We start from the raw sequence: 12,815 nt of genomic DNA on the forward strand, positions 1-12,815 counted from the left end.
GTTTTTCAAACAGCATTTATTGAAGAGACTGTCTTTTCCCCATTATGTATATACTTGAGTTCTTTGTTGTAAAGTAATTGACCATATATGCGTGGGTTTTTTCTGGGTGCCATAGTTTGTGGCATTCTTCTACTGGTCTCTTTTTATGCCAGTACCATACTGTTATGATTACTGTAGCCTTGAAATATAACTTAAAATCAGGAAGTATGGTGCATCCAGCTTTTTCCTTCTTTCTCAAGATTGCTCTGGCTATTCAGAATTTTTTGTGGTTACAAATTTTAGGAAAATTTGTTCTATTTCTGTGAAAAAATAGGCACTAGAATTTCAATAGGGATTACATTGAATCTGTATGTTGGTTTGAGTCATATTGTGTTATTTTCACAATATTCTTCTAATCTAAAGCATTGAGTATTTTTTCATTTATTTGTGTGTTTCATCAATTTCTATAGTTTTATCTGGACTTTCGCTTTCTTGGTTGAATTTATTCCTAGGTATTTTATTTTTCTGATACTGTTATAAATGGGATTGTTTTCTTAATGTCTCCATGATAGTTCATTATTAATATATACAGCTTTTTGTGCATGATTTTATATCCTGTCACTTTACCGATTTTGCTTATTCTAACAGTTTTCTGGTGGAGTCTTTTTTTTTTTTTAAGATTTCATTTATTTACTTGAAAGAGAGAAATCACAAGTAGATGGAGAGGCAGGCAGAGAGAGAGAGAGGGAAGCAGGCTCCCCGCTGAGCAGAGAGCCCGATGCGGGCCATGATCCCAGGACCCTGAGATCATGACCCGAGCCAAAGGCAGCGGCCTAACCCACTGAGCCATTCAGGCGCCCTTCTGGTGGAGTCTTTAAGGTTCTATATATAAAATACCATGTCATCTGCATTTAGTGATAGCTTTACTTCTTCACTTCCAATTTAAGTGCCTTTTTTTTTCTCTTCCCTAATTGCTCTCACCAGGACTTCAATACTCTGTTGGTTAAAAGTGTCAAGAATGGGCATCTTCGTTTCGTTCCTGATTTTAGAGGAAAAAGCTTTCAGCTTTTCATTGTTGAATGTGATGTTAGCAACGGACTTGTCATGTCTGGCCTTTATTACGTAGAGGGTACATTCTTTCTGTATTGCCTTTGTTGAGAGCTTTTACCATAAATGGATATTGAACTTTGTCACATGGGATTTCTGTCACATGATCATCTCTGTTGAGATGATCAGGTCATCTTTACCTTTCATTCTGTTTATATGGTTTATCACATCGATTGGTTTGTGGAGTTGAACCATCCTGACATACCTGAAATGAATCCCATTTGATCATGATCTATAATTTTTTAACATGCTATTTAATTAGGTTTGCTAATGTTTTGCTGAGGATTTTTGCATCCATGTTTATTGGAGTGTTGACCTCTAATTTTTTCTTGTGGTGTGCTTGTCTGGTTTTGGTATCACGGTAATACCAGCATCATAAAATGGGTTTAGAATGTTCTGTCCTCTTCTATTTTTTGGAAGAGTTGAGGAGATTGGTATTAATTTTTCTTCAAACGTTCAGTAGAATTTACCAGTGATACCATCTTGTCCTGGACTTTTGTTTTTTGGGGGAGATAATAATTGCTTCTTTGCAGAGATTGGCACCTAAAAAGTAGAGTTACCTTGATTTTGGTAATGAGCTATCAGTAAAAGGACTCTGATTTTATTTTGTCAAATCTTTTTTGTAACGATGGTTACTTAGTGAGATGTTTACCTGCATGGTTTGTGTATTTATTTTGTATGATGCTTTTGGACAAGGAATTGTACACACACACACACACACACACACACACACCCAACACACACACATCTCCACAGTTTAGGTGCAAGCATAAGAAAATGGGTTACTATGAAGAATAGTAACATTGTCATAGCTTAAATGTTCTTCTTAGTGATTCTTGAAGTGTTAGGTTTTCTTTTTCTTTTTTAAAACAGTTTTATTTGTGGAATAACTATTATTACTAAAATACTTAAATGGTAGAATAGTAGATAGAAATTTAGAAAATCTGGAAAACAGGCAAGCAAGAGTAAGAAAAATACGTATTCCCTTCTACCAGGTATATACCTGTTTGTTCTTGTCCCCATTGATAATTGTTGGAGAGTTTTCCTAATCTATAGTGAAACTTACAGTGGATTAATAATCATTTTTCATACTCTCCAAGGACGTCCCCTAATTCTTCCTTACCCACTTGTTTCTTAATCTTTACCCACTGTTTCCTTGAAATTGCCTCAGCCTATATAGTAAAGGTTTCATTTAAAGTTAGAGAGATACTTTCCTTCATTTTTAGCACTATCATACCCATACCTTTTGTAGCCATATGGGTGACAGGTGTTGAAATGAAGTGCAGACAGACCAAAGTTGAGGAAACAACTCGTTTTGTGGAACACATTCAGTTTCGGGTGGCTCTATAGAGTAGTAGTAGTCATTAGCTGAATAGCATTTGCAGCGTGTGTGCAGTTGACTTAGCCCATGCACGACTCCCCTGGCCCTGCTTGCTCTCCTTGCTGGTACCACAGCACAGCATGCCAAAAATAGTTAATTGTGTGCTGTGGGGTTTTTTCCTTTTTATATAAATATCTATGTTTTCAGCAAGGAAAACATTTTAGAAAACATAAGAGAAGCAAACCTGTGCTTTGCAGAGTGGTATTAATAAGATATATGTGTATTAAAATTACAGTTGGACATCTAGTTTCTGGTGGAAGGATACTTGAGGATCCTTTTCTTTCACTGAACAGAAGTTTACTCATCACTCTATGGTATAATGACATTGGGCTACTTAGGAAGCATTTCTTAAAACTTTGTGCCCCACTGCTGGCATTTGTGTAGGAGGAAAATAAAAAAACAGCTGTGTAGGCCCTGGCTGTGGTATATGTGTGTATGTACACAAATACACACAGAAATATTACTCAACCAAGAAAAAGAACAAAATCTTGTAAAATTCAACAACATGGATGGATCTAGAGGGTATAATGCTAAGTGGAATATGTCTATCAGAGAAAGACAAATATATGATTTCGTCCATGTGGAATTTAAGAAACAAAACAGAAGAAAAGACAAACTAAAAAACAAACTCTTAAATATAGAGAACAGACTCAATTACTAAAGGGGAGGTGGGTAGAGGAATGGGTGAAATAGGTGAAGGGAATTAAGAGTACCCTATCACAATGAGCACTAAGTAATGTATAGAATTGTTGAACGATTGTATTGTACACCTAAAGCTAATTTAACACTGTATGTTAACTACTAGAATTAAATAAAATAATTAAATTAATTTTAATTAATTAAAATAAAATACATTAAAGTTAAAATTTATAAAAAGAAGTATACTTTCAATCATGTGACGTCTAGAAAGTGGGAAAAGGTTTATATAAAAATTCTATATAAAATTTATAATATTGTAATTTTTCTTAATATTGTCCTTTATTTTATGTACCTCTCAGTTATTCTTGTGCTATAATAATCTATAAATCATTGCAACTCAGAAGTGTTAACTAATTACCTACAACACAATGGCTAACACTAAAAAGACTGACAGTATCAAATGTTGGCAAGGATATGGAGCAACCACTCATATATTCTTGGTGGGAGCCTAAAATGGTATGACCACTTTTAGAAAGATCTGGCAGTTTGTGTGTGTGTGTGTGTGTGTGTGTGTTTAATATTTTATTTATTTATTATTTATTTATTTATTTGAGACAGTGAGGGTGAGTGGGAGAGAGAGGGAGAGAGAATCTGAAGCAGACTTTATGCTGAGCACAGAGATTGACATCGGGGTCTATACCATTACCAACAGATCATGACCTGAACTAAAACCAAGAGTCAGACGCTTAACTGCTGAGCCACCCAGGTGCCCCACTGTGTGTTTATTTATTTAAGATTTTATTTATTTATTTGATAGACAGAGATCACAAGTAGGCAGAGAGGCAGGCAGAGAGAGAGGAGGAAGCAGGCTCCCTGCCATGCAGAGAGCCTGATGTGGGGCTTGGTCCCAGGACCATGGGATCATGACCTGGGCTGAAGGCAGAGACTTTAACCCACTGAGCCACCCAGGTGTCCCCCCACTGTGTGTTTAAATAAAACCAAGCATAGATGTATCTTGAGTCCCAAGTCTTCCACTCTCAAGTATTTACCCAAACATATGCTCGTAGGAAGAATTGTACAAGAATATTCATAGAAGCTTTTATTCATAATCAAAAGCTGGACACAGCCCAGTTGTCCACCAATAAGTAGCATGATAAAGTGGGGGTACTGCTGAGGGATGAAAAGAACAGACTGCTAATATATACCCCAACTTGGATGCTGAATAAAAGAAGCCTTACACGAGAGTATGTACTCCATGTTTCCATATAGATGATATTCTAGAATAAGCAAAACTAATCTGTTATGGTAAAAAAAAAAATCAGGGTTGTGGTTAGAAAGGGACATGAGGGAACTTTCTGAGGTGATGATTATGTCCCACATCTTAATAGAGGTTTGTGTTACATAGATGCATGCATTGGTTAGAAACTCAATGAATATATACTTTAAACAATGCACAGATATTAATTTTACCTCTAAAGAAAAAATACAAACAAATATCAAACTTCAGTTAATGATATGCATGCTGTAACTTTTAGAAAGAGGCATACTGACTTCTGCATTATACTCTGAGGTACCTAAAAAGCTATGTTGGAGGGAAGGATGGGTAGATACGGGATAAAGCAAATACATCAAATGTTAATGGTGTATTTGTAAGATAGAGGCATTCACTGTAAAAAAATGTTAAATTTAGAAAATTTTCATAATAAATTGTTGGAAAAATATTAATTGATCTTGGAACTTTTTATGGCCTGTTTTTTCATGCATGATTAGTTATATAAACCTTATTTTGTTTCTCTTTGCTTCAATGATATTTATCTATATTTTTAATTATACTAAGTCATAGCCTTATTTGAGGAGTCAGGGTACAGAGAGGTAATTGTAGCTCATTAATACAGTTGTCTTTCTTTGGGATTATTGGCATTTTTCCCTTTTTTTGAAACAAAAAGTAGGTAGCACCTGGGTGTTTCATTTGGTTAAGATTCTGACTCTTGGTTTCAGACTGGTCATGATCTTGGGGTTGTGGGATTGAGACCCACTTTGGGCTCCACGCAGGGCATGGAACCTCCTCTGGATTCTCTTTCTCCCTCTGCCCACCCCCCACCTCTGCCACAAAAAAAAAAAAAAAGAAAAGAAAAGAAAAGAAAAAAGTGGGACTGAGTGGCAATGTCTTTAAATAGATTATTATAAATTGTGTGGTTTCTCTGGGAATGTATTGCATGTTGCTTATATAATGCCTTTTTAGTTTTTTCTTTAATTGACGGGGTAGAGGGAAGGAGTGGTAAGAAGTTTCCCAAGTTCAGGTTCATACAGCCTGTGTGTCCAGAGGAAGCAAGAGAGAGAGAGTACTGAGTCCAGTCACCTGACTTTTTTTTTTTTAAGCCAATTTCAGTCAGATTTTGTCAGTTGCAGCTGGAAGAATCCTACAGAGATAATCATTCAGTTTGTATCTATAAGCAGTGTTGCTTAGGGGTTCTTTATGTAGTGAATGATCCTGCAGTTAGGCTTCTATGTCTCTATGCATATTTTGCTTGTGTGATGGTTGTCTGCTGGCTAGATTGGAAGTTCTTTGAGGGAAAAGACTGTCTTACTCCTGTTAAATACACTTTCCGTTCTCATATAGATATGTAAACCTAGCCTAAATTGTTTCTCTCCTTTATATATCCTGGGTAATTTATCAGTAATTTTGAATTAATGATTAATTTTTTAAAATTATTGATCTTATCCTGTGTGCTAGTTGGTGTGTTTGGTGCTAAGACTGTAATGCTGAACAGAACACGAGCCCAGCATTCACAGAGCTTCCATTCTGTGGGGGAGACATATAAAATAATCATACAGATAAATAATTACTTTGATAAGTACTAAGAGGGAAACACAAGGGTGTTACAAGACCAGGTAACAGGGGTCTATCCTAGTCTTGGGTGCCACGTGAAACATTTTTTGTTTGTTTGTTTTAGACATCACATTTTAAAAAACAAGGAGTTGGTGCGCCTGGGTGGCTCAGTGGGTTAAAGCCTCTGCTTTTGGCTCAGGTCATGATCCGAGGGTCCTGGGACCGAGCCCCACATCGGGCTCTCTGCTCCACAGGGAGCCTGCTTCCTCCCCTGACTCTCTCTGTCTGCCTCTCTGCCTACTTGTGATTTCTCTCTCTCTGTCAAATAAATAAAATCTTTAAAAAAAAAAAAAAACCAAAAACCAAAACCAAAACAAAACAAAACAACAACAACAACAAAAAAAAACAAGAAGTTCTCTAGGAGAGGATAGTGGGAAAGAGTATTGCATACTACAGGCAGATGGAACATTTGCAAATTCCTTGCACCAAAACAGGGCATGACACTTTAAAGGAACAAATAGAGAATCTGTGGAATAGAGAAGTGAAATCCATGAGGACTGTGCTAAGAAATAAAAGCTGGAGAGTGAAGTCCAGAGCAGAATTATGCAGAGTATAATGGGTAAGCCTTTATACTGGGTTAGGTGTGGGAGGTAAGGGAGAGGGCAGTATCAAAAGTCCCTTTGCGTTTCTGGCTTAAGTGCCTATATGGTGAGCCCATTCTCACGTGGAGGACCAAATTTTGGTGGAAATGATTGTGGGTTTGATTCTGGGTCTGTTATGGTGTCTTTGAAACAACCAGGTATGTATTTTGTTATCATGCTATGAAGGATGTCACCTCCCCCAGATACTTTTCCTTTTGTGGCTCTTTATCTTATAGGTATAATATAATGTGGGAGTCTCTTCAGTCCTTACCTGCCTGCTAATCATTCCTGCTCTATACTGCTAGCATCTTAATTCAAGTTTTCTTTTTTCTCTCAGACTACTCTCATGGCTTTTTTTTAACTGGACTCCCTCCATTCTTTCAGACTTCCCCTTAATTCTTGCTTCACAATATATCCAGAATAAGTGTTTGAAATTACAGATCTCATCTCATCATTGTCCTTCTTAGAACCCTTCAGTACCTTCTTTTTGTTTATAGAACAAACATCCAAGTCCTTAACATTGTCCCCAGCACCTTGTGGATTACTCTTACCCCTGCAGATTTCCCAGGTTTTTCCTCATGCTCTCTAAGGACTTTTCAGTTGACCTTCCTCACATATCAGCTAAAACATCACATTCTCGGGGAAGCCTTACCTTGAACTTCCTTGTTGGGCTCCTCTAAAGATAGATCTTGTATTTTTATTGTTTTATATATATTTGTGACACTGGCTAATTAAGTCCTTTGTACTAGATTAAGATCTGTGAGGGCAAGGGCTGTCTGTTTAGCTCTCCACAGTAACCCTCTCCCCACCACAGTGCCTGGCATGCAGCCTATGACTAGCAAATGTTTGTTGAATGAATCATGAACTTTCTAGTGCTTAATTTATGTACCTGTTATGTGCCATGTTAGTTAACTGATAGGGAAAAACAACGTAATGTGTTTTGCTTTTTAAAATACATTATGTTTTACTCTTAGGTTTTCTTAATTTGGACTGTTCCCATGGAAACAGCAACCAAGGCTGTTGGGGTTACTATAATACTCTGTAGGTGATATTTGCTGCTGCCATTGTTAACCAAGACACAAAAATTTGAATTTTTAGATGGAGGTGTATTGGGTTTGAGAACCAAAGTTTAAAAATTTAATTTGAGGGAGAGTTGTTAAATATTCACTTTTCCAGTACTCTTTTGAAGGTCTTCCTTTCCATTAAAATAGTTTGCTGCAGAGCTCTAGGAGTTGGGAAAGCATGAATGCTGTTCTGTTTCTGCTAGATAACTTTGTTGTTTGTTTTCATTCTACTGTCTATCACTTACCGATTTTCTTTCTTAATGAATCCTTTGTTAATAAGTAATACTAGTAACCTTTACATAGTTAGAACATAATTATATTGTCTGTAACATAAGTGAACCTCTCTTACTAGGCATCGTAAGTTAGGATTGTTGGGGTGCCTGGGTGGCTCAGTCAGTTAAATGTCCACCTTGGACTCAGGGCCTGATCCCAGGATCCTGGAATTAGGACCTGAGCTGGGCTCCCTGCTCAGCAGGGAGTCTGTTTCTCCCTCTCACTCTGCCCCTCTGCCCACTTGAGCACGCTCTTTCTCTCAAATAAATAAAATCTTTGAAAAAAAATTAAAATAACATGAAGTTTCCTTTAATACCTTAAAGGCCCAGAGGAAAGCTGCAAGCATAGTTAAAGCATTTCTTTTTTTTTTTTTTAAAGATTTTATTTATTTATTTGACAGAGAGAAATTACAAGTACACTGAGAGGCAGGCAGAGAGAGAGAGAAGGAAGCAGGCTCCCTGCCGAGCAGAGAGCCCAATGCAGGCCTCGATCCCAGGACCCTGAGATCACGACCTGAGCCGAAGGCAGCGGCTTAACCCACTGAGCCACCCAGGCGCCCTTAAAGCATTTCTTTATACACCCTTTCATAGATGAAGGTTGCAGTCAGAACTTTGTAAAAATTTTATGCCCCATGGCAAATATGAGTAAATGGTTTCCAAGAAACTTTTAGAGATTGAGGAACATCTCAAAAATTGAGATGCTGTACAGTTTTATGTTGATTTTGATACTGAATGCAGAAGCAAAAAGTTATTTGGATTTTGTGAGTTAAAAATGAATGTTGATTTTGAAGGCCCCATTTTATCGTAGTAAATATAAAAATGAAAATGCAAATTTGTGGGAAATTCCCTTGAAACTGAAAATACAAGGCCTCCCTAGTATTTTGGCCCTTAAATACAAATAGCAATATCTGTTTTCTTCTGGAAGTTAGCCTCTATGATGCTAACTAACAACAGAAAATAAATAATTTCCCTCCGGGTCTATCATCCATTTATTTATATGAACATATATGAGTTTGTGCATATTTTGGCTTGTAGAACCTCTGCATATTTACTTTAAGTATATGTACTTAAAAAATTATGGGTTTGGAATCAGATTGCCTGATTTGAATCAGGCAACTAGTAACTGACTGAATCATGTTCAATCAGTTACTAGCTTTGGCATCTTGGGCAAGTTACTTAATGTTTCTTACTTTCAGTTACTTAATGTTTCTTAATGTTTCAGTTACTTAATGTTTCTTACTTCCTCATCTGAAAAATGAGGTTGCTGCTGCTAACCATATCAAACTCATGGGATTAAATCTGTTAATTCCCCATCTCAGTTAATAGCATGCCTGATATATAGTAAGCCCTCAGTAAATGTCGGCTATTATAAGTCTCTCCTCAGTCATTCCTTTTTTATGTTAAAATTGCTCTCATGAGTTAAACCCTGTTTAATTTACACTGTCTCTTCCTGGCATCAGTCATGTGGCTGTTGTCTAACAACAAAAATCCCAATATTTTGTCCTCTCCTCATGGTCTTGTTGTTTTCGCTTGTTCTTATTTTAGTTGCCTGCATCTCAAATCTTTTTCTGGCTACACTGTGTTTTTCCTTAGCTTACTGGGCATCGGTATTTCAGACAGGGTGGGCCATAGGTGTTGACCATAGCTGTGTTTTACTTTTAAACAGTGACGAGACTTCCTTCCTCCAAACTACCCACCCTCCCTGTCCCGTGCTGTGCTGGAAGGATTGAGCTGGAAGAAGCTTTGCTGGTTGTTTAGCCCAGTGCTTTTGTGCTGCAAAGCAGAAGGTTAGAGTCTGAGTCTACAGCTCTTCCAGATGATGGACATTTTTTTGTAAATCTTGCAAGATATTTTATTTCTCCACAGAGGATAAATCACAGAGTACAATAATAAATGGGTTACTAAATTTGGGCTTTAGAAAATATCAGGAAATTCTTATATTTATGATTGAGAAGCTAATCTTGAATTATAAGGTATGTAGTTGTATTTTGTTGGGAAATGTGAGGAAAATTCATGTGTAGCTCTTTTTTCTTCCATATATATCTGTGCTGGTTTTGATATGCTGACCCCTCGCCGTCTTGTTTCTCTCTTTATTATTTGAACATCCTGCAGTGTTGCTCAAATCCACCCCTCATTTGGTTGTTCCTACTCATTACATTCGTTCAAGTTCTCATTACCATTTATCTTTACCATTGCAGGAACTTTCTGTTTTGCCTTCCTGCATTATTGCCATACCTCCTAACCTGTACCAAATCTGCTGCCATAGATAATCCTATCCCCCCGCATGCAGACCTATTCACATCATTTTCCTCTAGCTATAATCTATCTAGTGATAGAGAGTTGTCCTATTGATAATGGAAAAAACAGGAAGGCTGATGGATGCCTGATCATTTTTGAGGGGGAAAAATGCATATTTTGTTAGGGGAGGAAGGTCTGAATTCCTCTGTTAGAGACTCTCATGCCAGCAGGTTAAACTCTACAAAGAGGCATCTATCCATGCCTTATAGTACTGGGAGTATGGGAAAATCTCCTTGTTAAGTCTGGTCCACTCAGATATCTTTCTTTGGCAGTATCTTAAATCAATTAAAGATTTGTTCCTTTAATACTTCATTTTGTCTTCCGTTATATACAAATGTCCTTAGAATAGGGTAGTATATTAATTTTCATAAATCTTATATAAACCAGTTTATTGAGATTTATTTCCTTAGATTTTGTTTAAGAAAGAAAAGGCAGGTAAGGGTAGAGAATGTAATACTGAAATATGAGAAGGGAAAGGACATAGATGAGGAGAGAAAAGATGAAGAAAATAAAGTTTATGACCTAGCATTGATCTAAGGGCTGGCCTCATCTTTAACTTTAACATCCTTTCAGTGGGCCCATTCCTTTTCCCCATCTTTTCTATGAGAATTTGTTTTTAGAAATAAAGTTCATCTAGTTAAATAATGAATCTGTAAATTCTGTGAACTGGATACTTCAGTAGTCATGTAGATTAAAAGTCATCCTCACAATTCATAAGTACAAATAATTATATGTCATATTTGATTGGAAATATTTCTGATACTTTTATTTATTTTTTAATATAAATAAAATAACTATTATAAAATAAGATTTTATTTATTTATTTGACAGACGGAGATCACAAGTAGGCAGAGAGGCAGGCAGAGAGAGAGAGGAGGAAGCAGGCTCCCTTGCTGAGTGGAGAGCCCAATGCGATGCGGGGCTCCATCCCAGGACTCTGGGATCATGACCTGAGCTGAAGGCAGAGGCTTTAACCCACTGAACCACCCAGGGCCCTGAAAATATTTATTTTTGTGTAATGGATTTCTGGCCTGCTTTATGATTGTTCTCTAAGCCAAAGGATTTCCTTTTATGAGTATTTACCCTACATGTCTATCTGCTTTTTACATTCCAGTGAAATAAATTAAAATGAAGAGAATGTACATTGAAAACATTTTATCTGCTGAGAGCCACAAATTCAAAAGAATTTTTCTTTTATTCCAGTTTTGATCAAATTTGTTCTTTTAAAAACTGTTGTTGTAAAAATATATATACACACACAGGTTGAAAATGGTGATATAAATGTATTCAGTTAATAGAGTTGTGGATTAGATACTCAATTTTATTTGCCTGGTTCCCAGCCTAGCACATACTGGGCACTCAGTAAATATTTATGGGGTATAATTTAATACATTAAAGATGCATGTAATTAATGTAATTAAAATTACATTAAAGTCTACAGTATAATATCTATGACCATGAAATTCTAAATCCATTCAGAAGCAATATCCTGACATAATATTTTGAAAGGATGAATAAATTTCTCAAAAGCCATTAATTTCCTTGTTTTCTGTATATTGGTAGAATTATTTAACTCAATAAAATAGGCAACCACCATTTTAACACCTCTACATTTGAAAATCTGCCTCTCGTGCTTAACTGAATCTCTCAGTTTTATATATGTGTGTATTTTATTATTAAGAGTAGTTATAGTCAAAATTACAGGTATCCCTGCTTTTCAAAAATTTGTGTTCTGCCTCTCTGCTTTTTCAAAGGACCTATCTGTTTTCACTAATTGAAAGAAATCCAAAGAGGATTTTTGCTTTTACAAAGGAAGAAAAAAAAAGACCCAAAAGCAAAAATAGCAGCCAGCATTTGTTGTGTGTTGAGCAGAGGCTGTGCACATCTGGACGGGCCACAGCAGCCCCACAGCCCTTCGGGGTGAGCTGAGCTCTCCATCTTGCCATCAAACCACCAAAGCTTTGAACTGTGTCTGTGAGCATCTGTGCTTTGTCTCCATTTATTTTGTGCATCTTTTGGCAAGTTGTGTCCTAAGGTATGAGAAAAGCTTAAGAGATTTTTTGGGTCTGGGAATGCTCAGGAATCTTTCCATATAAATTAATAGTGATTGCTTCTTTGCTTTATGCCATTTCAATTTACAAAAGATTTCATTGGAATGCTCTGCTCTCAGATAGTGGGGGAAACCTGTATTTGAAGAGGATTTGTGGGGAGGGAGCAAATTATGGGTCATTGGATTTCTGGTGGTAAGCAGATTTGGATGGGCACTAAATGAACTAGAATGGTCCAAGAATAGTAGTAGTAGGGGGTTGCAGTTATACCTGAGATATAAAGAAGCTGAAAAGTTAGAGTACAGGATTCTAATCCTGTAAGATTATAGGTTTATAGGCAGAGAATAACTGGGTTTACTTGTTTTGAGTTTATCAAAGACTGTTAGATTATTAATCTCTTCATTGGGATGGACAGGGTCAAAATAGGACGACCCCTTGGTCCTTGGGACTTTCTCACAGATAGAATTCTACAGGCTAGTAAGACCTTTTTGTGCAAAAGATTAGATACAACGGAATAAACTCTCTTTGTACTCTTATGAGTGATAGCCTTAAAAAT

Source organism: Mustela putorius, unplaced genomic scaffold (assembly GCF_011764305.1).
Source record: "Mustela putorius furo isolate JIRA1106 unplaced genomic scaffold, ASM1176430v1.1 tig00003942_pilon_pilon_pilon, whole genome shotgun sequence".
NCBI classification, from domain to species: Eukaryota; Metazoa; Chordata; class Mammalia; order Carnivora; family Mustelidae; genus Mustela; species Mustela putorius.